Raw genomic sequence first — 7,500 nt, forward strand, 5'->3', positions numbered from 1 at the left:
TAGAGCGGGGACGAAGGCAGTGAAGAGAGAGAACGTGGGAAGAAGAGAAAAACGCAAGGGAAAAAAAGCAGCGTCGTAAAAGAGGTGACGGAGCTGTCCTCTCAATAAGAAGGGTGCCAGCGAGCCTTGCTCTCGCTTTTGGCCACACCCCCTTGAGCATGCCTGATCTCGTCTGATCTCGGAAGCTAAACAGGGATGGGCCTGGTTAGTACTTGGATGGGAGACCGCCTGGGAATACCAGGTGCTGTAAGCTTTTAAGCGCAGGAGGCGCCCTATCCCCGCTCGCTCGCTCATTCCCCTGTTCACACGTGCAGTGCGGCTTGTCCGTCTGTTTATTTGTCAGCTTTGGCGAGACACGGGTGCTTGTGTATTAGAGTGAGCGTTTTTTAATTCTGATCAGGAACAGTTTTACAAGTCCGCAAAGGATCGAGGAAAGGTTTATCGCCAGCTGAAAAGAGACACAGCGCTTCGGCTGTGGAGACTTGTTCGGCTGGCGTTCGGAGAGTCGCGTTTTTCAGAATTGTATTGAGATCGTTTTCCACAGAGCTCAGATGTCAAAGCACAGCAGCAGCTCTCCACAGCGATCCTCTATAGCGCCCTTTCTCCCGCAGCTCCGTCCTCATTGGAAGGAAGCAAGAGTGAAAGGCTGAAGTGAAATAGAGCGGGGACGAAGGCAGTGAAGAGAGAGAACGTGGGAAGAAGAGAAAAACGCAAGGGAAAAAGAGCAGCGTCGTAAAAGAGGTGACGGAGCTGTCCTCTCAATAAGAAGGGTGCCAGCGAGTCTTGCTCTTACTTGCGGCCACACCCCCTTGAGCACGCCTGATCTCGTCTGATCTCGGAAGCTAAACAAGGATGGGCCTGGTTAGTACTTGGATGGGAGACCGCCTGGGAATACCAGGTGCTGTAAGCTTTTAAGCGCAGGAGGCGCCCTATCCCCGCTCGCTCGCTCTCATTCCCCTGTTCACACGTGCAGTGCTGCTTGTCCGTCTGTTTATTTGTCAGCTTTGGCGAGACACGGGTGCTTGTGTATTAGCGTGAGCGTTTTTTATTCTGATCAGGAACAGTTTTACAAGTCCGCAAAGGATCGAGGAAAGGTTTATCGCCAGCTGAAAAGAGACACAGCGCTTCGGCTGTGGAGACTTGTTCGGCTGGCGTTCGGAGAGTCGCGTTTTTCAGAATTGTATTGAGATCGTTTTCCACAGAGCTCAGATGTCAAAGCACAGCAGCAGCTCTCCACAGCGATCCTCTATAGCGCCCTTTCTCCCGCAGCTCCGTCCTCATTGGAAGGAAGCAAGAGTGAAAGGCTGAAGTGAAATAGAGCGGGGACGAAGGCAGTGAAGAGAGAGAACGTGGGAAGAAGAGAAAAACGCAAGGGAAAAAAAGCAGCGTCGTAAAAGAGGTGACGGAGCTGTCCTCTCAATAAGAAGGGTGACAGCGAGCCTTGCTCTCGCTTATGGCCACACCCCCTTGAGCACGCCTGATCTCGTCTGATCTCGGAAGCTAAACAGGGATGGGCCTGGTTAGTACTTGGATGGGAGACCGCCTGTGAATACCAGGTGCTGTAAGCTTTTAAGCGCAGGAGGCGCCCTATCCCCGCTCGCTCGCTCATTCCCCTGTTCACACGTGCAGTGCGGCTTGTCCGTCTGTTTATTTGTCAGCTTTGGCGAGACACGGGTGCTTGTGTATTAGCGTGAGCGTTTTTTATTCTGATCAGGAACAGTTTTACAAGTCAGCAAAGGATCGAGGAAAGGTTTATCGCCAGCTGAAAAGAGACACAGCGCTTCGGCTGTGGAGACTTGTTCGGCTGGCGTTCGGAGAGTCGCGTTTTTCAGAATTGTATTGAGATCGTTTTCCACAGAGCTCAGATGTCAAAGCACAGCAGCAGCTCTCCACAGCGATTTTCTATAGCGCCCTTTCTCCCGCAGCTCCGTCCTCATTGGAAGGAAGCAAGAGTGAAAGGCTGAAGTGAAATAGAGCGGGGACGAAGGCAGTGAAGAGAGAGAACGTGGGAAGAAGAGAAAAACGCAAGGGAAAAAAAGCAGCGTCGTAAAAGAGGTGACGGAGCTGTCCTCTCAATAAGAAGGGTGCCAGCGAGCCTTGCTCTTGCTTACGGCCACACCCCCTTGAGCACGCCTGATCTCGTCTGATCTCGGAAGCTAAACAGGGATGGGCCTGGTTAGTACTTGGATGGGAGACCGCCTGGGAATACCAGGTGCTGTTAGCTTTTAAGCGCAGGAGGCGCCCTATCCCCGCTCGCTCGCTCATTCCCCTGTTCACACGTGCAGTGCGGCTTGTCCGTCTGTTTATTTGTCAGCTTTGGCGAGACACGGGTGCTTGTGTATTAGCGTGAGCGTTTTTTATTCTGATCAGGAACAGTTTTACAAGTCCGCAAAGGATTGAGGAAAGGTTTATCGCCAGCTGAAAAGAGACACAGCGCTTCGGCTGTGGAGACTTGTTCGGCTGGCGTTCGGAGAGTCGCGTTTTTCAGAATTGTATTGAGATCGTTTTCCACAGAGCTCAGATGTCAAAGCACAGCAGCAGCTCTCCACAGCGATCCTCTATAGCGCCCTTTCTCCCGCAGCTCCGTCCTCATTGGAAGGAAGCAAGAGTGAAAGGCTGAAGTGAAATAGAGCGGGGACGAAGGCAGGGAAGAGAGAGAACGTGGGAAGAAGAGAAAAACGCAAGGGAAAAAAAGCAGCGTCGTAAAAGAGGTGACGGAGCTGTCCTCTCAATAAGAAGGGTGACAGCGAGCCTTGCTCTCGCTTATGGCCACACCCCCTTGAGCACGCCTGATCTCGTCTGATCTCGGAAGCTAAACAGGGATGGGCCTGGTTAGTACTTGGATGGGAGACCGCCTGTGAATACCAGGTGCTGTACGCTTTTAAGCGCAGGAGGCGCCCTATCCCCGCTCGCTCGCTCATTCCCCTGTTCACACGTGCAGTGCGGCTTGTCCGTCTGTTTATTTGTCAGCTTTGGCGAGACACGGGTGCTTGTGTATTAGCGTGAGCGTTTTTTATTCTGATCAGGAACAGTTTTACAAGTCAGCAAAGGATCGAGGAAAGGTTTATCGCCAGCTGAAAAGAGACACAGCGCTTCGGCTGTGGAGACTTGTTCGGCTGGCGTTCGGAGAGTCGCGTTTTTCAGAATTGTATTGAGATCGTTTTCCACAGAGCTCAGATGTCAAAGCACAGCAGCAGCTCTCCACAGCGATTTTCTATAGCGCCCTTTCTCCCGCAGCTCCGTCCTCATTGGAAGGAAGCAAGAGTGAAAGGCTGAAGTGAAATAGAGCGGGGACGAAGGCAGTGAAGAGAGAGAACGTGGGAAGAAGAGAAAAACGCAAGGGAAAAAAAGCAGCGTCGTAAAAGAGGTGACGGAGCTGTCCTCTCAATAAGAAGGGTGTCAGCGAGCCTTGCTCTTGCTTACGGCCACACCCCCTTGAGCACGCCTGATCTCGTCTGATCTCGGAAGCTAAACAGGGATGGGCCTGGTTAGTACTTGTATGGGAGACCGCCTGGGAATACCAGGTGCTGTAAGCTTTTAAGCACAGGAGGCGCCCTATCCCCGCTCGCTCGCTCATTCCCCTGTTCACACGTGCAGTGCGGCTTGTCCGTCTGTTTATTTGTCAGCTTTGGCGAGACACGGGTGCTTGTGTATTAGCGTGAGCGTTTTTTATTCTGATCAGGAACAGTTTAACAAGTCCGCAAAGGATCGAGGAAAGGTTTATCGCCAGCTGAAAAGAGACACAGCGCTTCGGCTGGGGAGACTTGTTCGGCTGGCGTTCGGAGAGTCGCGTTTTTCAGAATTGTATTGAGATCGTTTTCAACAGAGCTCAGATGTCAAAGCACAGCAGCAGCTCTCCACAGCGATCCTCTATAGCGCCCTTTCTCCCGCAGCTCCGTCCTCATTGGAAGGAAGCAAGAGTGAAAGGCTGAAGTGAAATAGAGCGGGGACGAAGGCAGTGAAGAGAGAGAACGTGGGAAGAAGAGAAAAACGCAAGGGAAAAAGAGCAGCGTTGTAAAAGAGGTGATGGAGCTGTCCTCTCAATAAGAAGGGTGCCAGCGAGCCTTGCTCTTCCTTGCGGCCACACCCCCTTGAGCACGCCTGATCTCGTCTGATCTCGGAAGCTAAATAGGGATGGGCCTGGTTAGACTTGGATGGGAGACCGCCTGGGAATACCAGATGCTGTAAGCTTTTAAGCGCAGGAGGCGCCCTATCCCCGCTCGCTCGCTCATTCCCCTGTTCACACGTGCAGTGCGGCTTGTCCATCTGTTTATTTGTCAGCTTTGGCGAGACACGGGTGCTTGTGTATTAGCGTGAGCGTTTTTTATTCTGATCAGGAACAGTTTTACAAGTCCGCAAAGGATCGAGGAAAGGTTTATCGCCAGCTGAAAAGAGACACAGCGCTTCGGCTGTGGAGACTTGTTCGGCTGGCGTTCGGAGAGTCGCGTTTTTCAGAATTGTATTGAGATCATTTTCCACAGAGCTCAGATGTCAAAGCACAGCAGCAGCTCTCCACAGCGGTCCTCTATAGCGCCCTTTCTCCCGCAGCTCCGTCCTCATTGGAAGGAAGCAAGAGTGAAAGGCTGAAGTGAAATAGAGCGGGGACGAAGGCAGTGAAGAGAGAGAACGTGGGAAGAAGAGAAAAACGCAAGGGAAAAAAAGCAGCGTCGTAAAAGAGGTGACGGAGCTGTCCTCTCAATAAGAAGGGTGCCAGCGAGCCTTGCTCTCGCTTACGGCCACACCCCCTTGAGCACGCCTGATCTCGTCTGATCTCGGAAGCTAAACAGGGATGGGCCTGGTTAGTACTTGGATGGGAGACCGCCTGGGAATACCAGGTGCTGTAAGCTTTTAAGCGCAGGAGGCGCCCTATCCCCGCTCGCTCGCTCATTCCCCTGTTCACACGTGCAGTGCGGCTTGTCCGTCTGTTTATTTGTCAGCTTTGGCGAGACACGGGTGCTTGTGTATTAGCGTGAGCGTTTTTTATTCTGATCAGGAACAGTTTTACAAGTCCGCAAAGGATCGAGGAAAGGTTTATCGCCAGCTGAAAAGAGACACAGCGCTTCGGCTGTGGAGACTTGTTCGGCTGGCGTTCGGAGAGTCGCGTTTTTCAGAATTGTATTGAGATCGTTTTCCACAGAGCTCAGATGTTAAAGCACAGCAGCAGCTCTCCACAGCGATCCTCTATAGCGCCCTTTCTCCCGCAGCTCCGTCCTCATTGGAAGGAAGCAAGAGTGAAAGGCTGAAGTGAAATAGAGCGGGGACGAAGGCAGTGAAGAGAGAGAACGTGGGAAGAAGAGAAAAACGCAAAGGAAAAAAAGCAGCGTCGTAAAAGAGGTGACGGAGCTGTCCTCTCAATAAGAAGGGTGCCAGCGAACCTTGCTCTTGCTTATGGCCACACCCCCTTGAGCACGCCTGATCTCGTCTGATCTCGGAAGCTAAACAGGGATGGGCCTGGTTAGTACTTGGATGGGAGACCGCCTGGGAATACCAGGTGCTGTAAGCTTTTAAGCGCAGGAGGCGCCCTATCCCTGCTCGCTCGCTCATTCCCCTGTTCACACGTGCAGTGCGGCTTGTCCGTCTGTTTATTTGTCAGCTTTGGCGAGACACGGGTGCTTGTGTATTAGCGTGAGCGTTTTTTATTCTGATCAGGAACAGTTTTACAAGTCCGCAAAGGATCGAGGAAAGGTTTATCGCCAGCTGAAAAGAGACACAGCGCTTCGGCTGTGGAGACTTGTTCGGCTGGCGTTCGGAGAGTCGCGTTTTTCAGAATTGTATTGAGATCGTTTTCCACAGAGCTCAGATGTCAAAGCACAGCAGCAGCTCTCCACAGCGATCCTCTATAGCGCCCTTTCTCCCGCAGCTCCGTCCTCATTGGAAGGAAGCAAGAGTGAAAGGCTGAAGTGAAATAGAGCGGGGACGAAGGCAGTGAAGAGAGAGAACGTGGGAAGAAGAGAAAAACGCAAGGGAAAAAAAGCAGCGTCGTAAAATAGGTGACGGAGCTGTCCTCTCAATAAGAAGGGTGCCAGCGAGCCTTGCTCTCGCTTACGGCCACACCCCCTTGAGCACGCCTGATCTCATCTGATCTCGGAAGCTAAACAGGGATGGGCCTGGTTAGTACTTGGATGGGAGACCGCCTGGGAATACCAGGTGCTGTAAGCTTTTAAGCGCAGGAGGCGCCCTATCCCCGCTCGCTCGCTCATTCCCCTGTTCACACGTGCAGTGCGGCTTGTCCGTCTGTTTATTTGTCAGCTTTGGCGAGACACGGGTGCTTGTGTATTAGCGTGAGCGTTTTTTATTCTGATCAGGAACAGTTTTACAAGTCCGCAAAGGATCGAGGAAAGGTTTATCGCCAGCTGAAAAGAGACACAGCGCTTCGGCTGTGGAGACTTGTTCGGCTGGCGTTCGGAGAGTCGCGTTTTTCAGAATTGTATTGAGATCGTTTTCCACAGAGCTCAGATGTCAAAGCACAGCAGCAGCTCTCCACAGCGATCCTCTATAGCGCCCTTTCTCCCGCAGCTCCGTCCTCATTGGAAGGAAGCAAGAGTGAAAGGCTGAAGTGAAATAGAGCGGGGATGAAGGCAGTGAAGAGAGAGAACGTGGGAAGAAGAGAAAAACGCAAGGGAAAAAAAGCAGCGTCGTAAAAGAGGTGACGGAGCTGTCCTCTCAATAAGAAGGGTGCCAGCGAGCCTTGGTGTCGCTTACGGCCACACCCCCTTGAGCATGCCTGATCTCGTCTGATCTCGGAAGCTAAACAGGGATGGGCCTGGTTAGTACTTGGATTGGAGACCGCCTGGAAATACCAGGTGCTGTAAGCTTTTAAGCGCAGGAGGCGCCCTATCCCCGCTCGCTCGCTCATTCCCCTGTTCACACGTGCAGTGCGGCTTGTCCGTCTGTTTATTTGTCAGCTTTGGCGAGACACGGGTGCTTGTGTATTAGCGTGAGCGTTTTTTTGTTCTGATCAGGAACAGTTTAACAAGTCCGCAAAGAATCGAGGAAAGGTTTATCGCCAGCTGAAAAGAGACACAGCGCATCGGCTGTGGAGACTTGTTCGGCTGGCGTTCGGAGAGTCGCGTTTTTCAGAATTGTATTGAGATCGTTTTCCACAGAGCTCAGATGTCAAAGCACAGCAGCAGCTCTCCACAGCGATCCTCTATAGCGCCCTTTCTCCCGCAGCTCCGTCCTCATTGGAAGGAAGCAAGAGTGAAAGGCTGAAGTGAAATAGAGCGGGAACGAAGGCAGTGAAGAGAGAGAACGTGGGAAGAAGAGAAAAACGCAAGGGAAAAAGAGCAGCGTCATAAAAGAGGTGACGGAGCTGTCCTCTCAATAAGAAGGGTGCCAGCGAGCCTTGCTCTCGCTTACGGCCACACCCCCTTGAGCACGCCTGATCTCGTCTGATCTCGGAAGCTAAACAGGGATGGGCCTGGTTAGTACTTGGATGGGAGACCGCCTGGGAATACCAGGTGCTGTTAGCTTTTAAGCGCAGGAGGCGCCCTATCCCCG

At 52.3% G+C, this 7,500-nt stretch overlaps 1 protein-coding gene, 8 non-coding genes and 4 pseudogenes across 9 annotated transcripts in view; all 13 read left to right on the top strand.

Moving 5' to 3' along the window:
* Positions 1–7,500, top strand: part of LOC138242514 (zinc finger protein 135-like) — a 446,217-nt gene that overhangs the window by 297,839 nt on the left and 140,878 nt on the right. The gene's annotated exons all lie outside the window — the stretch shown is intronic.
* LOC138217797 (5S ribosomal RNA) lies at positions 135–253 on the top strand (annotated as a pseudogene).
* Positions 792–910, top strand: LOC138216498 (5S ribosomal RNA). The gene has a single exon (XR_011180210.1). It is a non-coding gene; the product is annotated as a 5S ribosomal RNA (ribosomal RNA).
* Positions 1,450–1,568, top strand: LOC138216776 (5S ribosomal RNA). The gene has a single exon (XR_011180488.1). It is a non-coding gene; the product is annotated as a 5S ribosomal RNA (ribosomal RNA).
* LOC138216343 (5S ribosomal RNA) lies at positions 2,106–2,224 on the top strand. Its single transcript, XR_011180054.1, has one exon. It is a non-coding gene; the product is annotated as a 5S ribosomal RNA (ribosomal RNA).
* On the top strand, positions 2,762–2,880 carry LOC138217896 (5S ribosomal RNA; annotated as a pseudogene).
* Positions 3,418–3,536, top strand: LOC138216237 (5S ribosomal RNA). Its single transcript, XR_011179949.1, has one exon. It is a non-coding gene; the product is annotated as a 5S ribosomal RNA (ribosomal RNA).
* On the top strand, positions 4,074–4,191 carry LOC138219200 (5S ribosomal RNA; annotated as a pseudogene).
* On the top strand, positions 4,729–4,847 carry LOC138244028 (5S ribosomal RNA). Its single transcript, XR_011192642.1, has one exon. It is a non-coding gene; the product is annotated as a 5S ribosomal RNA (ribosomal RNA).
* LOC138245144 (5S ribosomal RNA) lies at positions 5,385–5,503 on the top strand. The gene has a single exon (XR_011193758.1). It is a non-coding gene; the product is annotated as a 5S ribosomal RNA (ribosomal RNA).
* LOC138216562 (5S ribosomal RNA) lies at positions 6,041–6,159 on the top strand. The gene has a single exon (XR_011180274.1). It is a non-coding gene; the product is annotated as a 5S ribosomal RNA (ribosomal RNA).
* LOC138218622 (5S ribosomal RNA) lies at positions 6,697–6,815 on the top strand (annotated as a pseudogene).
* LOC138216344 (5S ribosomal RNA) lies at positions 7,354–7,472 on the top strand. Its single transcript, XR_011180055.1, has one exon. It is a non-coding gene; the product is annotated as a 5S ribosomal RNA (ribosomal RNA).

This window comes from Lepisosteus oculatus, chromosome 14 (genome assembly GCF_040954835.1).
Source record: "Lepisosteus oculatus isolate fLepOcu1 chromosome 14, fLepOcu1.hap2, whole genome shotgun sequence".
In the NCBI taxonomy this organism is placed as follows: domain Eukaryota; kingdom Metazoa; phylum Chordata; class Actinopteri; order Semionotiformes; family Lepisosteidae; genus Lepisosteus; species Lepisosteus oculatus.